This window comes from Anolis sagrei, chromosome 4 (genome assembly GCF_037176765.1).
Source record: "Anolis sagrei isolate rAnoSag1 chromosome 4, rAnoSag1.mat, whole genome shotgun sequence".
NCBI lineage: Eukaryota > Metazoa > Chordata > Lepidosauria > Squamata > Dactyloidae > Anolis > Anolis sagrei.
In genome coordinates, this window is record NC_090024.1 from 142576258 (window position 1) to 142599765 (window position 23508).

Below are 23508 nucleotides of genomic sequence, written 5' to 3' on the forward strand. Positions count from 1 at the left end.
ATGACAAACAATTGAGGGACATTAGGCAGAATCTGCCTCAGGCACACCACCCACAAGATGGAGGACAAAAGGCAAACAATAAGGCTTGGCCCAGGCGAGGCCGTGAGGGGATCAGAGCCAGTCACACAAAGCCAGTCAGTGGAAAGCCACCACTGTAAGTTTTTATTTTGCCTTTGCTCCTTCCAATGATTTATTAAATATTACTTTCTTCCGCTGCCACCAGTTTATTATTTCATTAGGCCACCTCCCTTAATGAGAATTTCATAAAGCCATACAAAGACTTAATTTGGAATGAAACAGGAAAATGTCGTTTATTTTGAACAGTCAATAAGCTGAATGGTTGCAGATAACTTGTCAGGCTTTTCTTCAGTACAGAGCATGATACTTATATCTTGAGGTTCTTTAGAACAAAGTTCCACACATAGAAATTCAAACAGGAATCTTTTAAAACCTTTTGAAATCTTCCTTCCTTCACAACCCTCTAAACACCATAGAGGCCTAATAACTCTAATAACTATTATTCCTCAAAGAGGTTTCTTTCTTATAACCCCAAACAGTTCCCTAAATCCTTCCTTCCTCTCTTCCCTCAGATTCCTAGCTCCTTCTCCTTCTTCACTAAAACCCTTTCTGATCTTAAAATGGCTGCCGTCTTCTTCCCTTTGCTCTGGTTCTGCCAATTTCCAGCTACTGAGCTTTTTCTTCCAATTTTATCAGCTGTGCCTCTGCCTTAGAAGTCTGATTGCTCTACCCCTAAGCTCTGCTTAGCTTCAGCAAGCTGGGCTTAGCTTCTGCCTTTTACACCAACTCTTTACATACCAACCCTTTAGGGTAGGCCAGTCCATAACAGACAACCATTTCATAGTGGTGCCAATAGACAATATCTAGCAATCACTTCAATGTAGTGTAATTTTAAAGAATGTATAGTGTATGAGATAAGAAATTGGTAGACTTCCTATTTCTAATTCTAAATAGATCTGAAAAATATTTGCTTACTGAATAGAGATGTAAGAATCATTTGCCTACTGACTAAAGTAAAAACAAATCACATATTTTGAAAAAAAAGAGTATTTTCCATGAAAGAGATTTTGTGCTTTTCTGTTTAGTTTGGGGGATATATTTGATAATCTTTTAACAAACTGCACTATGTACAAAAGTCCTTGCTTCATTGCAAAACTTTATTTGCTTTAGGAAAAAATTAAGTTGTTCTGCACATTTTTTTCAATAAAACTGAAATTTGAAAAATTATCAAATAATTAACTAATTTCAAAAATAATTGCATATTCTCACTTAGAAGAGAGAAAGTGTATTAAAATCATTCTTGCATGTGAGAAATTTTAAAAAAATCTACATAGTTCTTGCTGGCTTGCTTTGGCAGCTGGACCAATGAGTGAATAAATGAATGTATATTTATTGTGAATTTGGTTCTGAACCAAATTCTGTAATGAGAGAAGACCATTTTTTTTAAACAAAAGACACCATTCTTGGGAAGATATACCTTTCAGGGATGGGCAACTGGGTTCTCATGCAAAGGATCTGATCTCTCTCTCATGCAGGCTAAAGATAAAGTTCATATCTCACTTTTCATTCTCAGCTTGGAATGCTACTGGGGAAAGAAACAACTCTTTTTATTAATTTCTACTGGCTCCTGTTACATCCTTGCCATTCATTTTACCAGGATAAAGAAATTGAGGATAATTGAATTACCCCTTACTCCTTATTAGTAACATGAAGCTGAGTTGTTTTCTTTAAAAAATGATCTCTCCTATTTTCTGGGGACTGGGGGAATACATGTTTAATCTCTCTTCCCTCCCATTTCTGCTGTCATATCAGCCCCTCTGTTTTAGAATGCTGTTCTTCCGGTGTCTCCTGGGTGGAAGGAAGCAATTATAAGGCCTTGCTTGCACTTCTATTAGTTCTTTTGGTTCCAGGAGGCTTCTCAGGGTGCTAATATGAACTACCAAGTGCCTTGTATATTTCAAGAAAGAGAAAGGATTTTTAAAAATAAAAGAAGAGGCTAGAGACTTTATAGAAAGGGGAAAGTAAGATAACTTTAACAGTTCAAAATACGAATTAATGGCAATGGAATGAATTTAGGAATAGGATGTGTGGAAATGTTCAGGAGGCTCATGGTACTGGTATACCTCAGTTAATGAAGGAGATGTGTTCATACACATCGGTTTTTAATAGAAAAATTGGAACCAGAAATAGAAGTAAGTGACATAGGCAGAATAGAGATATGTTCCTGTATCACAAAAAGCTCTCTCTCTCTCTCTCTCTCTCTCTATATATATATATATATATATATATATATATATCAATGTTCACATATGAAACAACTGAGGTCCCATCCACACTGTCATATAATGTAATTTGAAACTTCTTTATACGGTCAGCGTAGCCTCATATAATGTAGCTCAAAGGCTTGGTCTAAACAAGCTTCCAAAGAACATGGAGAAAAATAAAATAATGATTTGATTTGAGTACCCTACATTGAATTCAGGGTAATTTAAGTATCCAAGTTCATTGTGTGTATTTGTTGGGAAGATGTGAGAATATCTTGTCAGCTGACATTCATTTTCTTGTAGCTGGTAATCTTTAAAAAATCGTACAAAAATATTGATTTACCTATGACAGTAGTAATTGTGTTTTGGATTTTTTTCAGACTTCATGCTACATTCATATGCAGAACTAAAAGACTGTTATATATTTTGCATAGCTTCAAAGAACACTGAGAGGAGTGGGGGTGTTTGGAATGAAAATGCTCTAATTTCTCTGTGCCCATGCACTCTCAAGTTAACTCTATGATCTCACCACTTCTCTCTATGAATAGGCTTTCCCCCTCTCCATTGTCACCAGCTGACCGCCCTGTACATTCTGATTTTAATGTTTAAAATGTGTATGTCACAATATAGAATTATATAGTGTATATGAGGCCCCTAGAACCATAAAAACCACAAAAATTCACTGTAAATAACTCATTCACTAATTGGCCTCATTAAAAATCAAATTGCATCATTTTGGGGGGGGGGGGTGTCCCATGTTAGGAACGAGGGCTCCCCACTGACCATATAGTGCAGCTCAAAGCCGCATTATATGGCAGTGTAGATGGAACCCCTGTCAAGTAAATCTAACATAAGTAAACATGTATTGTCGAAGGCTTTCATGGCCGGAATCACTGGGTTGTTGTAGGTTTTTTCGGGCTGTATGGCCATGGTCTAGAGGCATTCTCTCCTAGAGAATGCCTCTAGACCATGGCCATTCAGCCCGAAAAAACCCACAACAACCCAGTGATTTCGGCCATGAAAGCCTTTGACAATACATTGGTTATTTTCTTTCACAACTTCCACTTTTATTAAGATTTCAATTTTAGTGACAAAATTTTATATGTTTTTTTAATGTGCTGGGGAGAACTGGTGAAGCAAGCTGATCTGCCCTTCTTTCTTTGTCATGAATGCACGACAAGTATGCATGCATTCATGATGCATTCTGGAGGCCATCACTATTTATCTCGCCTGTTTTAATCAGCCCACACAGGTACAGTAGGATTAGCTGGATTGGAATCCTATTTTAACCTGATCAAACTTTATTATGTTATTTAGTGCACATGTTCTACTGTAATTGAACACTGAAAGCATATGTTTCCTAACTCTCTTTCCTCTTATTCCCATTGCTGATGCTAGCAAAAAAAAAAGTTCAGCTAGGCAGAGAATTAAAAGGAAATTAGGGACTGGAGACATAACAAGTTTTTGTAGACAGGAGCTTCTTTATCAGATTCTTTGCAAACTAAGCTATGTGTTAGAAAAAAGGACTCAAATAGCCAAAAAGCTCCCCCCAAGCAGCTTTTCCAAGTAAGAAACAACTATTTCTTAACCTTACATTTTCAGTGGATTGATGTCATTATTCATTCTTTATCCTTAAAAGTTGCAGATAATGTTATTGCCAAGGTCTGCTTCTGTTTTTGCTTTTCCCAAGTTTCTTCCAGATTTTATTTATTTTAAATTAAAATGAAATCTCTAGCCACTAAAAACCTCCATTACATACAGGTTTACAAGGGAATTATGAGAAGCTAACGAGATCTTTATTGATGTATAATGGTTTGTTTTAATATGCAACTGTTTTAATTGTTTTTAACTGTTTTATGTTATTCTGAGCATTGAATTTTGCTATTGTTAACCGCTTTGAGCCATCCAAGGGCTGAGAAAAGCGGTATACAAATATAGTAAATAAATAAATCCTTTAAGGTACAGAACTCTAAAAAAGAAAAAAAAATAGGTAATTACTGCTTCAAGCAGCTTTAAATTTTACTCCCATTATAACTGGCTTTCAGATGTTGAAAATGTCTTTTTAAATGCCTTTAGTGGTCATGCTGTACTTCCCCCACACAAAACTTGTATAATAGTTGAGGCCTATGGATGCTGCCATATTTTTTTCCAAGTACAAATTGTTGGGAATGAAGCACAAAGCCATTCCCAAAGAATTAATATTTTAATACCACAGATGTTCAGAACTTCTAGACTTTCTCCAAGTGCTCATCCGTTTAGAGCAGTCGATCCCAACCTTTTTTTGACCAGAGACCACTTGACCAGGGACCACTCTCCAACGTTAGTACCAAAAGGGTTACAAATCAGTTTTTGGTCAACTTTTGTTTCGGTTTGGTTATTTGGGGTGCTGATTCAGAAAATTGCATTGGATAGACCACATCAGCTCTAGTTTCTGATGTAGAAAATATACCATCTAGTAATTGTCATCTGCTTGCCCACATGTTTGATAAGCCTCAGCACCATAAGAGGGTTTCGTAAACCCCGCTGCTCTTGTTGCAGCAGTGTTGCAATGGTGAGGCTGCAGACCATATTTTAGTTCTTCCAGACCACTGGTGGTCCATGGACCACAGGTTGTGAACCACTGGTTTAGAATAAGGCCCTTCATATTAGTGAGGTTAGTAAGCCAATTATGCTAACAACATTTAACATACACAGAAAGAGGAGAATATTTTATTTTTATTTTTTCACTTCAAGTCTTACATTATGATATATACCTTCATTAATCCAGAACTATGAAAAGTAAGAAATGAATAGCTGTGATCATGAATCCTCAGACATAGTTGAGATGATGGAACACCTTTGTTGTACCCCAATTTGAGCAGCTAGAATACGCTGATGAGTGCATCTACACAGTAGAATGAATGCAGTTTGACATCACACACTACACGACTTTTCCTAGATTTCTAGCACCCATGCCAGAAAGACAACATTTCCTGTACACTTTCCCAGGACTGCATAAATAATCAGTCCAACTTGATAATGGCTAATTTCAGAAATGTGTTGCATCATTATACTGTGTTTCTTTCCACAACATTATGTAAAGCTGCTATTAGCTCTTGTATGCATTATGAGTATCCAGTCAAATCCACATTATCTATGCAGTATTTTTCAAGGTAAAGTGCCTCTAATAGTGAAAGCCTTATATTAAATCATGAGAGGTTCAATACAGGGTCATTATAATGTGCATATAGAATGATAGCCTAGACAAAGCATTTTATCTGGCTGATGCATAGCGCAGGTGTCAGGAGAGATGTGGGGAAATGAAACAACCCAGGAATACACTATTGAGGGATTTTGCTTCATATTTAAGCTTTACATGTCATCACAGCACTGAAAAAATAACTTTATAACAAGAATGGTTTTATTTCCATTAAGATTATCTCAAAATATTGGATGGGATGCCTGAGAGATTGATTGCATTACAGCAACAAAGAGCATCCAGCCTATACACTTAGTTCTAATAAAGCCTTCAAAGGGAGACAGAAAGGTGGTGGAACAATAATAACTTTTTGAATAACTTAATTTTTGTACCCCACCTCCATCTCCCCAAAAGGACTTGGGGTGGCTTACACATGGCACAGATTTCCACAAAACAAGACATAAAATAAAATAAAATGGGAATCTCTCTTGCCAACATGCAAAGCTGGAGATAAGATGTTATTTTCAAGAGTCAGGTGTTCCCCATCTCTTGAATGAAAAAAGTGGCGGGAAGCAAAGGAAAAGGAGAAGACAGGGAAATATCGTGGGATGGCTGGCCATACCCAAAGGTATGGTAAGATGAGTTCCCACTCTTCAGGACACTTTTCCCTGGTTTCCTCATCCTCAATTTGCCTCCTGAGGGATAAAGTCATTACACATTAGATCCATGAATAAGCAAAGCCAAGCTTATCCATAAATCTTTGGCCTTTACATTATATCAGAGTCATATTTCTTTATATAGTTAAATTAGAGACACACTACCTTGCTTTTCTTGCCGGTCTGAGTCCCTCCATGGAGGTAGAGAAGATTGGGATATAAAAGTTTTAAATAAATAAATAAATAAATTTTCTAAAATAATAATAATTATTGTTATTATTTCCAAATCTTCAAATTGGCCTGAATAATTTCAAACAGTGCTGTTCAATTTCACAACCAAATCAAATCTGATCTGAACCTGTTACGAATTCTGCTAGCTCATTAAGAATACAACCAAATAATTTTTACAGACTTAATTGGAATTCTCATTGAAGTCAGAAAAATATCCTACAGCTTATACAATGCAGTTTTTTTAATCCTAGTGCTGGAGAGATGAAAACAATTACTGTTATTACTAATTTGTATGACTGCTATTTCAATAATTTTTGTTTGTTTGCTAATGTACTCTCTTAGAGACCTGTTAACCTTCCTCCTTGCACCTTTACCTGCAAGGGAGGTAAAAATGAAAGTATCTAAAAAGCAGCTGCAATTTTGGTCAAGATTGCAGAACATTCTTCTTGATTTTTCATCCTCTTTTCATTTACCAAAGCCCAATTTTCCCCAAGGTTCGGCATATTGTTAGCATATTAGTGCTCTGATCAGAGCCTGAAAGATTCATGCAGAGATTATACACAATGATAATCTTGACAAGCCATTCTAGTTAGGGAAGTGGGTATTAAGATGGAACTGGGAATTCCATGGTTCAGCTTCCCATCATGAATCATGGATATAAAAATTCTGGGGTGCATTCTTGAGGCATTGAAATCATTTGATTTTTAATGTTTAAAATAATGAATCCACTTATGACTACAGCTATCAGAACAGTATGTTTCTCCATGATTTGTTAAACCTTTTCAAGAGACAGTGCTGTCTGCTCTACAATGAAACCATTTCAAAATTGCCATTGAATGTCTACTATTTTTCTTCTCATCACTTCCAGAAACAATCTCAGAAACAGGTGGAATAATGACTATTATTAATGGTTGTCCATCTATCCACTTTGCTAATCTGATTATTTTGCTTGACAGGACATGGAACAGTTATTTGGTCCATATGACTTGATATTCCAGGATCTATTAGTTGTTGATATATGTTATCTGGTCCTACTTTGTTTATGATTGGATAATCATTAGCAATTTCAGTACAAAGGTGTGAATGAGAACTGCAGCATCATAATGGTTAAATGGGGGCACACAAAACTATTTTTGCAGTTATTTATTTGGGAGAAACTGGGAAGGAAGTAATCTTTGACCATTGGTAGACTATTAAATCTAAAGTCCCATCAATTTTGAGACAAGGGTTTCAGAACATTTTCTCTTACTTATGTTTTGGATTTCAACACCCAGAAATTTCAACTAGTATAAACTGTAATTTTTGAAAACGTAGTCTAGATCATTTAGAAGGTCTAGACTTGCTAACCCATGCTGAAGAGTAATAATGTCAGTAGGACCTCTTTTGGGACATTTTCTGGATAGCTAACAGGGAAGAGCAGAATTTCATTCAGTTGGACATACAAGGTAGAATAAATAAATAGGTAAAGTAAAGGTAGAGTGAATATCCCTCCTTGATTCTCAATTTAAAACTGAAAATCTAAATTTACAGAATTTTTCATATTAGAGATAGCAGGAATATGGAGTATGTAAAATTAATATGGAGGAAAAAATAAGCCACCCATTCTTGTTTTCTGGTACACAGTTTCTGTCCTGATGGCACTCCAGCACCATTTCTTTACACTAGATTTCCACATTGTACCATTTGCCTTCCTTGTGAGGGGTTTGCCAAGTTAAATATTTTTAAAAAAATTATATTCCCAAAGATTATTATAGCCCCTCCTACAAAAATGGATATTCCTTACCAATGTTTTCTTCAGTTATCAAACTCACAAATGTACTTCATGTTTACTTAATGAGCGCCCATAAAACAAAGCATTTTTGTATGCCTGAAAAAGAAGTGAGAGAGCATATACAGGGTTAGTCAAATTGCATAGGCCAAACATACATACAATTGTATGTATGTTTGGCCTATGCATTTTGACTAACCCTGTACTATGACAAACAGAAGCCTTGTCATTGCTCAAAGCAGAATAATATTTAATTATATTGTAAGGCTTTCATCTCCTTTGACCCTAACTTGTTTTATCATAATTTCAGCAAGTCATTTCACTTTAAAAATGGAAAGGTCTTTCTCAATCACTGCATCAAAAACTCTAATTTATGTTCTGGTAAAACTTGGATTATGAGGAGGAGAAATATATTTATATAACCATTTTTTTTCTCCCAAAACTGGAACTCGGGGAAACTTACACATTGAATACAACTAATTTTAATTGCTATTCTTTAGCAATTTTTTCTTGAAAGAAGTGATGAATAATTTGAACAGCTGTGGAGTTTGTTTCTAAACGGTATCAAATTCACCTGAGCAAATTTCACAGGATAAAACATTGCTGAGGATCTGCATTCTTTTGTTATAAAGTGCAATTTTCCAAGGCTTGTACCAGAGTGATTTGATACATTTTGATAATTTCGATCTGTACATAATATTCTTGTCCTAGCCCCAAGGGCAAGAATGGGCAGCATTTCCCCTAGGATTACTTTACTTACGTACTTAGGCGATCCCTCATTTTCCAAGGAGGATTGTCTTCCAGTATTCTTGTGGGTCTGTATGTGGCTGTGGAGCCCTGTTCTTGCTCTGCATCTTCTTCTGCAGTGAGGGCATTGGTTTCCAGGTGGAAGGCGGTCTCGGTTGGGGTTGGCTTGACGCACCTTCCTCTGGCACGCTTCTCCCTTTCATTTGTGCCTCTTCAAATTCTGCAGCACTGCTGGTCACAGCTGACCTCCAGCTGGCACAGTCAAGGGCCTGGGCTTCCCAGTTCTCAGTATCTATGCCAGAGTTTTTAAGGTTGGCTTTGAGCCCATCTTTAAATCTCTTTTCCTGCCCACCAACATTCTGTTTTCCGTTCTTGAGTTCAGAGTAGAGCAACTGCTTTGGTAGACGGTCGTCGGGCATCTGGACAACGTGGCCGGTCCAGCAGAGTTGATGGCAGAGGACCATCACTTCAATGCTGGTGGTCTTTGTTTCTTCTAGCATGCTGACGTTTGTCTGCTTGTCTTCCCAAGAGATTTGCAGGATGGAATTGTTCCAGGAGTTGCATGTGACGTCTGTAGACAGTCCACATCTCACAGGTATATAGCAGGGTTGGGAGGACAATAGCTCTATAAACAAGCACCTTGGTATCCCTACAGATGTCCCAGTCCTCAAACACTCTCTGCTTCATTCGGAAAAATGCTGCACTCGCAGAGCTCAGGCGGTGTTGTATTTCGGTGTCGATGTTGACTTTGGTGGAGAGGTCGCTACCAAGGTAGCGGAAATGATCAACATTTTTTAATGTTACACCATTAAGCTGTATCCCTGGCATTGGAGAGGGCTTGGCTGGTGTCTGCTGGAACAGCACCTTTGGTTTTTTCGATGTTCAATGACAGGCTGAGCTTCTCTTATGCTTCTGCGAAGGTGTTTAGTGTGGCTTGTAGATCTTCTTCTGAATGCGCACAGACGACGTTGTCACCTAGGATAGGTGAGTAACTATGTCATGAATTTTTTTGAACTTTAAAAATGATATTTAATCCATTTTCAGTGGGACAGAATACATTAGGCACTTTCACAGAAAGAAGTAGGCACAGAGACCCAGTACTGGTTTTATAATAGCACTAAGTGTCTACACACTAGTCTGTACTAAATCAAATGTGGCTTAGTTTAAAATAGTTAGTGCCATTTGTGTGATTCAACAGAGGTCCTAAACACGGAAACAAAATAGCCCCTCAATAAAAGTAAAAATTGTTTAAGGAAGAAGTCAAAAGTAGCTGTCTTTTCATTGCATTAATGTGAATTGTAATGTAAGTGTCATAAAACCGAGGAAAGAAACTTGATTACAAAGGGTTCACTGATTTTATGTAATCACGCTAGCAAATTTAAATTCTTTTCTTTTGCTGTTCAGCAGAAAGAAATGCATGTTGAGCTCGCCAGTGTAAATGGTGATTCAGAAGATACATGAGCTGAATTACTTGATCTGGGATGTCCCTATTATGTAAAACAAAATAATTTGGGAAAATTGAGTTAACAGACTGATAAAGTTATTGAATTCCAATGTGATGGTGTGGCACACTGCATATTCCTTTGCTCAGTGCAGTGTGTTGCCATCCTTCGAGAGCCCAAGATAATATAGAAAAACAAAACTAAATCTTTTTAGCCTGCTTCTTTTCTTTATTGATTTTAGCAATGGCTGCGCAATCAGATCCAATTTCCTGTTCAAATTTCTTCAAGCACCCATAAATCAAAATGATCAGAAAATAGCAAAGGTTTCCCTACTGTTTGCAGCACAGATGTGAACATAAACAGCAGGAGTCAGGAAAATTGCTACATACAAATCACTTTTTGCAAAAGGCTGCTTTGAAAAGAAATCACTATCTGATGAGAATATCCAGATCAGCTAACAACAAACAGCCAAGTTCCAGACAGTTTATGGAGAAAGCATCCCCTTCTCAATTAACATAATTTAAAGCAGGAGAGAAAAGGATCACATATTTGTTATCTTAACATTTAGGATTATATACAATCCAGCTTTCTTAAAGCATCATGGAGGGAAAAGCAAAATGTAGTAATTGTTTATGAAGGCATTTAGAAGGCGATGTGTGAATATTAAGAATCTCATAATATTTATTATAATACATATATTTACTTTGGTCCCCCCACCCCATCCCTACACTTGAAAAGGCTATTGCAGCAATCTCTTCAGAAATTTTTAGTATCAGTAATACTATTTATTTATTTATTGTATTTATATTCCGCCCTTCTCACCCCACAAGGGACTCAGGGCAGATTACAATATGCATGGCAAACATTCAATGCCATAAACACACAACATATATAGACAGACACAGAGGTAATTTAACATTCCAACTTTTCATGAAGGTATTCTGGCCACCAGAGGAGCCATTGCTTCACCGTCCATTTGTGACACTGATGAAGTACTTCCTCATTCTTTGCAGGCTTGCTGGAGATTTTTATGGCATCGTATCAGTAATACTATTTATTTATTTATTTATTTACTGTATTTATATTCCGCCCTTCTCACCCCACAGGGGACTCAGGGCAGATTACATATGCATGGCAAACATTCAATGCCATAAACACACAACATATATAGACAGACACAGAGGTAATTTAACATTCCAACTTTTCATGAAGGTATTCTGGCCACCAGAGGAGCCATTGCTTCACCGTCCATTTGTGACACTGATGAAGTACTTCCTCATTCTTTGCAGGCTTGCTGGAGATTTTTATGGCATCGTAAATTAGTTAAATTAGCCTCCCCGCATAGGCGGTAACTGAATTTCCTACTTGACAGATGCAACTGTCTTTCGGGCCACAAAGGTTGACAGCAAGCTACACAAATTGGTTGGACACTCACTCTGACCCAGGCTGGCTTTGAACTCATGACCTTTCGGTCAGTAGCGATCTTAATGCAGCTGACTCCCAGCCAGCTGCACCACAGTCCCAGTGCTATCCACACTTAGGGCCCTTCCACACAGCTATACAACCCAGAATATCAAAACAGATAATCCACAATATCTGCTTTGAACTGGGTTATCTGAGTCAACACTGCCATATAACCCAGTTCAATGTGGATTTGATACAGTTGTGTGGAAGTGGCCTAAGAGTTGAAAAGACCCAACACAAAAGGAAAAGAAACAGGAAAGGAGAAGAGAAAATTCTGTTATAGGTAGACAATCTAGATTTTTGGTTACAAAGTCATCTGGTAATGAATTCAGTTTAGCAGATACCAAGGTCACAAGTCATAGAGCAGGGGTTCAGTACAATGGAAGAGCTACTTTATCTGCCTCTGTGGCTCGTGTAGTGGCAACATGGAGAACTGCTTGCTATTGCTTGCTTTTCCTGGCTACCACTTTCTATCCAAAAAAGGCATGGATGTTTTTTTCTGCATAATAGGAAAAAAATCATTTTCTGACAATAGGAGTTGCTCAGCAATTGAATGGCTAACCTCAGAAGGCCGTGAAGTCTCCCTAATTAGATATTTTTAAACAGGGAATGAAAGGGTCTCTGTTATGCTTGTTTACACCATAAATTCCTGAATTAGCAGGAGGTTGGATTAGATCATAGTTTTTTAAACTGTGGGTTCCTACCCCACTTGGGATCCCCTAACTGAATGTTGGGGTCATGAAAAATCCGTGTAGCTAGTTTGCCACAAAGTGGTTGTATAGCTTGTGTGGCTCTTTTCGACATTTACACGAATCCAGGAGAACAAGGAAAGCCAACAGGATCTATTCTGTCACTTAGGGCTAGCATGAAAAATGTTGAAGATGCTCTACATTCTGAACTATCAAATATTCAGTCAAGATTTAAATATTTATGTAAAAAAACCAAGCACAGCCAACTCATTACCATGCAAATTTAATAAATAGTAACATTATATGCATATCATAGAATTGTTTTAAAATAAGTTTCTGTATGACTTATCATTAGTAAGTGTTTGATTTGTACACTTATTTTATATAGCTATATACCCGGTGTTGTGTAAAAAATACTTGATTGCGAGTGGAAAAGGCTTAAGAAGTCCTGGATTAAATGATCCATTCTGCCTTTAAAGTTCTATGTGTCTGTGACTACATAGCAAACAGCCAATATTTGTTCCTATTTGTTAAAGCAGTGTGTTGCCCAACTTTTCCCCCTAAAGTTTTCCCAACGAAGTACCTTGCTGGTGTATCCAATGGGAAAAATTGTGCTTAGAACTTCAAAGCTCAACATTGTCCTTTTAAGATTCTCTTTATCTTCAACTCTCACATTTTTTTTCTTCTTTCTCCTACCAGTTTCATGAAACTTTGGTTTGATTGATGGCTATATAGACTTCATTTCTTGCTAAAAAGAGACTCCAAACTTTTCTGTCTTGCATACAGAACATCCCAGGTTCAGACTCTAGTCTCTCTTGTGAAAAGAATCAGGTAACAGGTAATGTGAAAGGTTTTCGAGTAAAATCCTGGAGAACTGTCAGTCAGGGAAAAAGCTACACTAAATAGTCTGACTCATTATAAGACATACGTACTCCTGTAACTCGAATGAGTGAAAATAGTTACACATGTTGCTACAGTAGATGCCCATATCTGTTTGACTTGGAATTTCTGCCAGTCCAAATTTATTAAAACTAAGAGCACTTATATCTTGTCATTCAAGATTAAAATCTGTATATAACAATGATATACCATATCCTTGCAACTGCTTTGGCCAAATCCCAAATAAGAAGTGAATAGCGTTGGTTTGGACCAATAAAGTTTTGGGTCCTTCATTTGTGGCTCTAGATGTCAAAAATTATCAGTAGAGAACTAAGTTGTTTATCTTTTGACATGAACATACAAAACAGAAACCAAGATGGTATGATATGGAGGAAGAAAGTGGGAAACTAGATGTATCTATTGATCGTTGGAGCATGCAGGGGCATGAATCTCATCACCACTCTCCAAAGTGTTGATGGGAAGGAATGATGTGAGGCCATTGAGATAATATAGTCAGTCTCTTCCCTCATTCTATGTAAGAAGTAAATCGCAAAAGAGATGCAGTGATGGTGAGTGGTTGTTGGTTTTGCTAAGTCTTTCCTTATTTTGTTGAATAGTTTACCATAATATTTTTGGCTTGTCTTTCTTGTTAATTTGTCTGTTTAATTGGTATTTGTGTGTAATAACTTATTCTGTTACTGCTGCAATTTAAAGTTAGATGAAAAGATGATCAGAATCATCCCAAATAAGGCAGAGGATTGTGGGGCTATTGTGAAAAAGGAAGACTATCACAGGATTGCTTGATGTCTTCACTGTATACAGCAAATGAACAGGAACAATATTGCAGTTTACAGTTTACCAGCCCCATACTAATTTTGAAAGGTAACACCTATGACCTCATCAGACAGGTTAAATCACCCATCATGTGATGATCCTACACTACTTGTGCCATGGAGCTCACTGGCTCCTATCCCACAACATCAAACTACTTCTGGTGGGCCTCTGTGGTGGAAGAAGAGTAAGAAGGTCATATGCAGCTGCAGCAGCAACACAGGAGGATTCCCATGTTGTATAGCCTACAATGAGGTGAAATTGGGTGGCAGAAGCTTCCCCCCATGGAATGTGGTAAGGGGGAAGCTGGGCAATAAGGGGTGATGAGTCCCCCCCCCCCCAATGCACCATGACGGATTTGCCATAATGTGTGGCGAATTCCATAAGTAATGTGATGAGATCATAAGTGGTTTTGCTCAGGACAAAGGGGGCAGAAAAATCAAGACAGCCAAAAGACTCATAGGAAAGAAAGACAGGGTTATGGCAATAGCGGTCTCACTCTTCTTTAATTTCCAAGTCTCACTCCGTCTGTTCCAACTCTGGAACAGACGGAGTGAGGAGATTATTGATATAGGTGACATTTTGAGCACCAGTCCAGATAACCAAATATAGTAAAGTGAAAGTTTTTTGGAGAATCCCACTACTTGGACTGCTGATAATACATAAATCATTGTCCTTTCACCCTTCTATTTTTTTGCTTTATCAATGAATATTATCAATTGGCTTGTTACTAGAATAACGTGGGAAATATCCTCTCTTCAAGAACATGGCAATCACTATAATGTCACTAAAATATGCTGTCGGGAAAAAGATTCCAGGATAAAAACCACATTAAAGCAAATGAGAGAACTGAGCAGTTAAGACAAACTTTGTAAAGCTTTTCCCTCCTTTTTTTTTTTTTTTGAAAATGGTAAATTTTGAATGTGACAAGCAGGAAATCCTATTAAAATTGCCTGTTACAAATTCGGTTGGTTTAATCCCTTCCTTTGGGATCTGTTAGTCACAAAATGTTATGTAAACATGTTAAATGGATGGGTGAATGGACAGGCGGGTAAGCAGTCATCATAGCTTTATCAGCACTGATAGTGGTGATACTTAAATTCAGTTTGAATACAGGATCTGCATCAGAAAGGATCAAGTCTGAATATATCTGATCCCAATGGAGCTGAGATCACAATCACTGAAACTAATACACAATTAAGGAAAAGCACCACCCCACTGATCATAACATCCACTATCCTGTTATATTCATTTGATAATGGAAACATCAGCAGAAAATAGGGCTATATGTGTGTGTGTGTGTTCTAGTTGTTCCGATGAACCTGTAGGCACAACAACTAGAGTTGTGCGCTCCCAGGAGTGGCCGCGGGGGAGGTTCCAGACCAAGCACAGTCCGAAGACCCAAAGACCTCAACGGCGGAGCAGGCGGAGGATAACATGGCACATGTTACAACGGCTGCGAAGGCGGAAGAAGGCTGCAACAGACTGAGAAGCCACAGTCATTGTGTTAAACTACATCACCAGTGGAACCTCACTCTGTGCACTGACCTCCACACAAAAAAACCCCACGCACAGGCATCTTCCAAAGAAAATAAAAACCAAGCAACCGAAGTCCCATGGCGATCAGCGAGTGGCGACGGGGTCAGGACTGTGAAATCTGGAAGCCCCTAGTCACAGACTGGCACATGGGCGGTGGGTATGGACTCAGTCGTTCTACCTCAAGGTCTGAGGCAGTTGAGTAGTTCGGCAGCTGTATCCGCGACTGAGCAGCCCTATTGAGGACCCACTCTGCTCACCCCACATGGGGAGGGGGCTAGAAAAGGTGCCCTAAACATAGTCTGCCTCACTTATCCCTGACTGGACTGCCGCGTCCAGTGGGGTCACCACCCTGCGGCCAAAAAAGGAAAATGAACTTCGGTACGTGGAACATACGGACTCTGATGGACGACAGTGGCAGTGAACGCCCCGAACGCAGAACTGCCATCATTGCAAGGGAGCTGGGACGCCTCAACATCGACATAGCAGCCCTTCAGGAGACCCAGAGAGCAGGAGAGGGACAGCTGAAGGAAGAAAAAGGAGGCTAGACCTTCTTCTGGAAGGGACTGCCCGAAAAAGACCAAAGAATGCACGGAGTTGGCTTTGCCATCAGGAATGATCTGGTGAAACATCTGTCCGAAGTACCCACTGGCATCAACGAACGATTCTCAACCCTCCGAATCGATCTTGCCAAAAACCAACAGGCAACCATCATAAGTGCCTATGCACCAACACTAGATGCTGACGAAGACATCAAGGAGAAATTCTACTGTCAGCTGGATACCGTCCTATCGGGGATACCTAAGGAGGACAAAATCATCCTCATGGGGGACTTCAATGCAAGAGTCGGGCGAGACTTCGACCTGTGGCCAGGGACCATCGGAAAAGACGGGGTTGGAAACAGTAACTCAAATGGCATCCTGCTTCTCACCAAATGTGCGGAGCACAACCTTCTCATCACCAACACGCTCTTCCGCCAGAAAAACAAGTTCAAGACATTATGGAAGCACCCCCGGTCAAAGCATTGGCACCTCTTAGACTATGTAATCACACGCGCCAGAGACCGCCGTGATGTGCTCCTCACAAGAGCCATGACAGGTGCTGACGACTGCTGGACTGACCACAGGCTAATTCGATCCTCGATGGCTCTCAAGATTGCCCCCAAGCGCAGACTCCAAGGAAGGAAGACAAGGCGCAAAATGAACACCCAAGCCCTTCAGGAGCCCTCCAGACGAGCCCATCTCCAAACAGCACTCAAGGACCATCTACCCACAGTACACCCCGAAAGTGTCGAGGAACATTGGAACAAACTGAAGACCTCCATCATCCAAGCCTGCGAAGAAACCATTGGATACCAAGCCAAGAAACATCAAGACTGGTTTGATGAAAATGACATCGAGATCCAACAGCTAATTGACAAGAAAAGGAAAGCCTTCCAAGCATGGCAGAGAGACATCAACTGTGCTGCTAAGAAAAAGATCTATGCCAGTGCAAAAGCTGAGGTCCAAAGAAGGACAAGAGAACTCAAGAACATCTGGTGGACAAAGAAGGCTGAAGAAATCCAACACCTGGCAGATACCCATGATGCTCAGGGATTCTTCAAAGCCACAAAGGTCATCTATGGACCAAGAAACCATGGGATACAGCCTCTACGCTCATCAGATGGAACCAAACTCCTGAAGGACCAAAACTCAATTGCACTACGTTGGAAAGAACACTACCAAAGCCTCCTGAACCGCAGCTCCAATGTGGCCGAAGAGGTCCTCTCACAAATCCCGCAACAACAAACCAGGGACGAGCTTGCAGCACTGCCTAGTTTGGAAGAAGTCAGCAATGCCATCAGCCAACAGAAGAATAACAAAGCCAGTGGACCAGATGGGATCCCTGCTGAAATCTTTAAAGAGGGAGGACCTGAGCTGACACACCAACTCCACCAGCTCATAGAAAAAGTGTGGGTGACCGAGAAAATCCCAGCAGATTTCAAGGACGCCACCATCATCACCCTCTTCAAAAAAGGGGAAAGAACAGACTGCGGAAACTATCGAGGTATCTCCCTTCTAACCTCCGCTGGGAAAATCCTTGCAAGAATCCTTGCAAACCGCCTTCTGCCCCTCTCAGAAGACACCCTCCCAGAATCCCAGAATGGCTTCCGCCCCTCCAGAGGAACAGTGGACATGATCTTCACTGCAAGACAGCTCCAAGAAAAATGCAGAGAACAAAACCAACCTCTGTACATGGCATTCATCGACCTTGCAAAGGCATTCGACACAGTGAATCGCAGCACTCTCTGGACCATCCTCCACAAAATCAGGTGCCCAAACAAATTTGTGAACATCCTGCGGCTCCTCCACGATGACATGATGGCAACAGTCTTGGACAGCAGTGGCTCCCAAAGTGACCCATTTAAGGTGGAATCAGGTGTCAAAGAGGGATGTGTTATTGCCCCAACTCTGTTCTCCATCTTCATCGCTATGATACTTCACCTTGTTGATGGGAAGCTTCCCACCGGAGTGGAAATAATCTATCGGACAGATGGCAAGCTATTCAACCTCAGCAGACTGAAAGCCAAAACCAAGGTTACAACAACAGCTGTTATAGAACTCCAGTATGCTGATGACAATGTCGTCTGTGCGCATTCAGAAGAAGATCTACAAGCCACTCTAAACACCTTTGCAGAAGCATATGAGAAGCTCGGCCTGTCACTGAACATTGAGAAAACCAAGGTGCTGTTCTAGCAGTCGCCAGCCAATCCCTCTCCAATGCCAGTAATACAGCTTAATGGTGTCACATTAGAAAATGTGGACCATTTCCTCTACCTTGGCAGCCACCTCTCCACCAAAGTCAACATCGACGCCGAAATACAACACCGCCTGAGCTCTGCAAGTGCAGCATTTTCCAGAATGAAGCAGAGAGTGTTTGAGGACCGGGACATCCGTAGGGATACCAAGGTGCTTGTTTATAAAGCTATTGTCTTCCCAACCCTGCTATATGCCTGTGAGACGTGGACTGTCTACAGACGTCACATGCAGCTCCTGGAACAATTCCATCAGCGCTGCCTCCGGAAAATCCTGCAAATCTCCTGGGAAGACAAGCGGACAAACGTCAGTGTGCTGGAAGAAGCAAAGACCAGCAGCATTGAAGCGATGGTCCTCCAACATCAACTCCGCTGGGCCGGCCACATTGTCCGGATGCCTGACCACCGTCTCCCAAAGCAGTTGCTCTACTCCAAACTTAAGAACGGAAAACGGAACGTTGGTGGACAGGAAAAGAGATTCAAAGATGGGCTCAAAGCCAACCTTAAAAACTCTGGCATAGACACTGAGAACTGGGAAGCCCTGGCCCTTGAGCGCTCCAGCTGGAGGACAGCTGTGACCAGCAGTGCTGCAGAATTTGAGGAGGCACGAGTGGAGGGTGAAAGAGAGAAACGTGCCAGGAGGAAGGCGTGTCAAGCCAACCCCGACCGGGACCGCCTTCTACCTGGAAACCAATGCCCTCACTGCGGAAGAAGATGCAGAGCAAGAATAGGGCTCCACAGCCACATACGAACCCACAAGGAAATCCATAATGGAAGACCATCTTACTCGTCCAACGAGGGATCGCCTAAGTAAAGTAAAGTGTTCTAGTTGATGACTACTCATCATTTCCTAAAAATCATTTGACAGTTAAGACAAGTTATCCCTTGAAATGGGCCAGATGTATGAAAAAATAAGAATAATGGCAAGTGCACTTTCACATACACCCTATATATAGAGTTTGTGCACTTAAGATATGATTCTTAATAATCTTGTTTGATAATTACTTCAACAACAATTACAATGCAGCTTCTTCAGGTATTGCATTTAAGCTGTTTGAGATTAGTTTGTGTTGTAGAAATGAAGACATTCTGCTTTAAGATGTCTGAGAAACTCTCCTTTTGTACAGTAGGGCCTGCAAAGCTGCTAGCATATTAGAGAAGAAGAGAGAAATTGTTTTTAGAAATCAGAAGAAAATGAAGTCAGTGGTCTGGTCTGAGGGGTGAGTGGGGACATTAAGTCATAATCTAGCCCAGGAACTCAATTTATGGGGTGATGTTTGGTATATGATCTGGAACTCAGTGGCTAACAGCTGTAACAAATGGCAGCCTTGGTCAACAAAAGAAATATGAACTACAGTATTTTTATCTTTAGTTTTGTTTCTGTATTGCTTTTAACACCTCCATGTAATCAATAAGCCATCATTTTGTTGAACCTATAATTTTGTTTCATTTTGACAGACCCTTGAGTCGGTTTAGCTTGTGATCTGAGAAGAATAAATTCAATGAATGTTGGTATGGGCATAACAATTTCAGAGCCCTGGATTTTTCAGAAAGATTTGTCTGAGTGCTAAAAGCAATGCATAGGAACTCTTACACTATACTTGGAAATAATTAGTTGGATGCAAATATATGTTAATTAATTACCTTCCCCATTCACCAATGCTTAACAAATTAATTAGTGAATTAACAGGTCAAAGACTCAATGGTAACAAGCCACATGCCATTCTCTGTATATTTCATGGTTTGTTTTGAAAATTAGCAAAATTATTTAATGAAACAATTCACCAAACTAAACCATTTCAATTGCTAAGGTTAATAACATTGAATTAATTCCCCCATTTCTAACAATCATCATAAGCAAATTAATCTTCACATCGAGCATTTCAAGCTGTGCACCTGCCGACAAATTAAGTGATGTGTTTACTACATATGGAAATGACTGGGAAAGTTCATAGCAGTAGGAATAGGATCTTGTCGTTATCTTTTATATCACATTTCACATTTGGTTATAATATCATCATATACATATAATAGTAATATTAATGTATTTATTTGACCAGTCATATGACCATTTCAAAATACAACATGAGTAAAAGACAAGGCAAAAAGGAGAGAACAGAGCTGACCTATTTACAGTCAGAATCTTATTTTCCTGGGCCTTCTTTCAGAAAATGCTCTCTTTTCTTAATAGCTTTCAGAATAAAAGGCTTACACTGATTATGGTGGATCTTTCCTGTCCTTGCAAGAGGAATGTCAGAAGATCATTTCTGTTGGGGGACCTGCAGTTGGATAATATTGGTTGTAAATATCTGTATTGCAGCTCAGTATATGCTGGACAGTCAATTAAGAAATGTTCGATATCTTCCACAGTTTGTTCTCCCCATATGCATATACATGTTATTTGATCAATATAAATGTTATTTGATTAATTTTATATCTAAGTTTTCTGTTGCCCTTTTAAAAATCCAGAAAGTTGTATTTTAAAAATATAAGAGCACAAGATGCGAAAAGATCCTTATTTGAAAGGCACACGTTTAAACTCTAAGTATGAATCTCCACATTGAATTTGCCTTCTTCCACTGAAGGATTTCCTCTAAAATTGTGACTCATTGAGAAGAAACAATGGAGTAAGGAGAAGTCTTCACTGAGCACAGTTTGCTTATAGGAGTGAAGGAAGCTTGCAACTTTCATTTGGGGAAAACTGGGGTAACCCTCCTAAGTAATGCAGGCAATATTTTGGTGCTGATCTATGATCAGAAAGGAACTCAAATAATTTTCATTGCACTCATGCTGAATATTGTCTTTGCTCACAGTACTATGTGTATCCACATACAGGCAGTCAACATGGCCATTCAATACAAGGTTCAATAATGCATTCCAGCTTAACTAAATATTATTTATGCATGAGTTTTTCTCATATACCCTGAAGCCTCTTTTAGCAAATACTTTTTTTATTAAATGCAAAGGAATCATTGTAGTTGTCACTATCTCAGTGTCTGTGCTAGTCCTCAGAGGACTTCTGTTGCTTCTTCTACTTCAGTTCCTTTTAAATCAAGATAATAACCTTACTAAATATGCCCTAAAAACATATTAGTTAAATATGCATATGATTGGCTTCACATTCAATTAAACATTTTAGTGTTCCCCAGGCTTCAAAATAACTCCATTACCTTATGCAACACTGTTAAAACATGCGAGAAATACTTGCCATCTGTAAAGCAAAACACTGCTTGTCATAATACCACAATATGTGATGAAATATTATCTTGAGACAGATTCCTACAGGGTGTTGAAAGATCTAGAATCTAATTTTACTTAACCAATTGGCCTAGGAGGCATCTCCAAATTATCCATTGCAGACAACGCAATGCTCCTGTTTTAAAAATAAACAGAATAGCATTGTATAAAATTGGTTTTCTTTACTTGATTTAATTATGTTTATTTTCAGTTTGTATTAAACTTTCATTGGAATCTTAGCAATGGTTTGAAGCCAAAACAATACTAATATGAGTCAAAATTTTTTCCAATCATACAGATATGTGTATTGTGTGGTGGAGGTGGGGAATGAGTGGAATGCTCGAGTTGTTGCCAATTTTTATCTCAGTTTCCCCCTTGTATATAATATAGCTGATGTACTTGACACCAAATAACATATGCTCCAGCATTGACTGTGAAATATCCGAGTGCAATTCTGTAAAAGCAGGCTTATGTTATATCTAAGAGGATCACTTCAAAAGTAATGCACACCATTAAAAAAACCCAATAAATTTTATTCTATATCTCTGGTATTTATCCAGTACATTGATACATGCTTGAGGAACAAAATGTCACTTTCCCACATAATCCCCATCCCTTTCAAAAGCCTTATGTCACCTTGAAACTAGGACCTGTTTGCCTGCATTGTAAAACTCTGGATTATCTCATCTGAGCCACTATTTAGCAGGTGCCACAAGGGAGTATTCATCTTCAAATCTTGTCCCACACAGAGAGTTCTTCAGTTTGTCAAATAAATGGTAGTCAGATGGTGCCAGATCAGGGCTATAAGGTGGGAGTACCCATCCAAGTTTTTCAATCTCACACTGAGTTTGCCAACTGACATGTGGCGAGGCATTGTCATGCAACAGCAAACATTTTGTTTCTGCCAGTGTAGACAAATATGATGCAGGTGAGCTTGAAATTTCTTAAGTGTTTCCACATATGCTTGTGAATGAATGATGGTCCCTTTAGACATGATGTCCACTAGCAAGACTCCTTCTGAATCCCAGAAGACAGTTACCATAACTTCCACTGCTGAAAGTTCAGCTTTGAATTTCTTTTTCGTGGGAATATTCATATGATGCCACTCCATTGATTGTCTCTTCATCTCTGGTTCAAAATGGTATAATCATGTTTCATCTCCTCTTATGACTCTTGAAAGAAATTCATTTCTATCATTCCCATACTGGGCCAAGAGTTCACTGCATGTGGATTTTCAGGTTTCCTTGTATGCATCTGTCAACTTCCTCAAGACCCACTTTGTGCAAACGTACTTCAACTGCAACTGTCTGCACACACTTGCTTCCCCGATGCCCATTTGAAGTGACATTTTTTAACATTATATTTCACTCACCCCACATCATCAGTTATTTGTGCAGTGTGTGAAATCATCTTGAATTTTGGCATACCATTTTTCACTGATAATCTGTGCACCCAGTGACTTTTAGTATTTAGTATTTTAGTAGACCCACCCTTTTAGTATTGCAACTAAAAGGCAGTCTCATCAGATGGGCAAAATTGCCCACCGTATGATGCTCCTACTTCACTTGCAGCACTGAGCCTGTTGGCTCCCATCCCACGACATCAATCTGCTTCTGACAGGATTCCATGCCGCAAGTGAAATGGGAGCATGGTAAGCCCTTGTGGCGTCAACATGGGAAGCTTTCTGTCTTGCATAGGCAACAACAGGGGGAAGCCGGGTGATGAGGGGTGAAGGGTGATGGGTTCCCCACCCCCCCCCCCCTTGGCCCACCAG

At 39.4% G+C, this 23508-nt stretch overlaps 1 pseudogene; it reads right to left on the reverse strand.

The window, feature by feature from the left end:
• LOC132773420 (catechol O-methyltransferase domain-containing protein 1 pseudogene) overlaps positions 1-22860 on the reverse strand; it is a 52896-nt pseudogene extending 30036 nt beyond the window's left edge.
• Between the last annotated feature and the right edge of the window lie 648 nt (positions 22861-23508).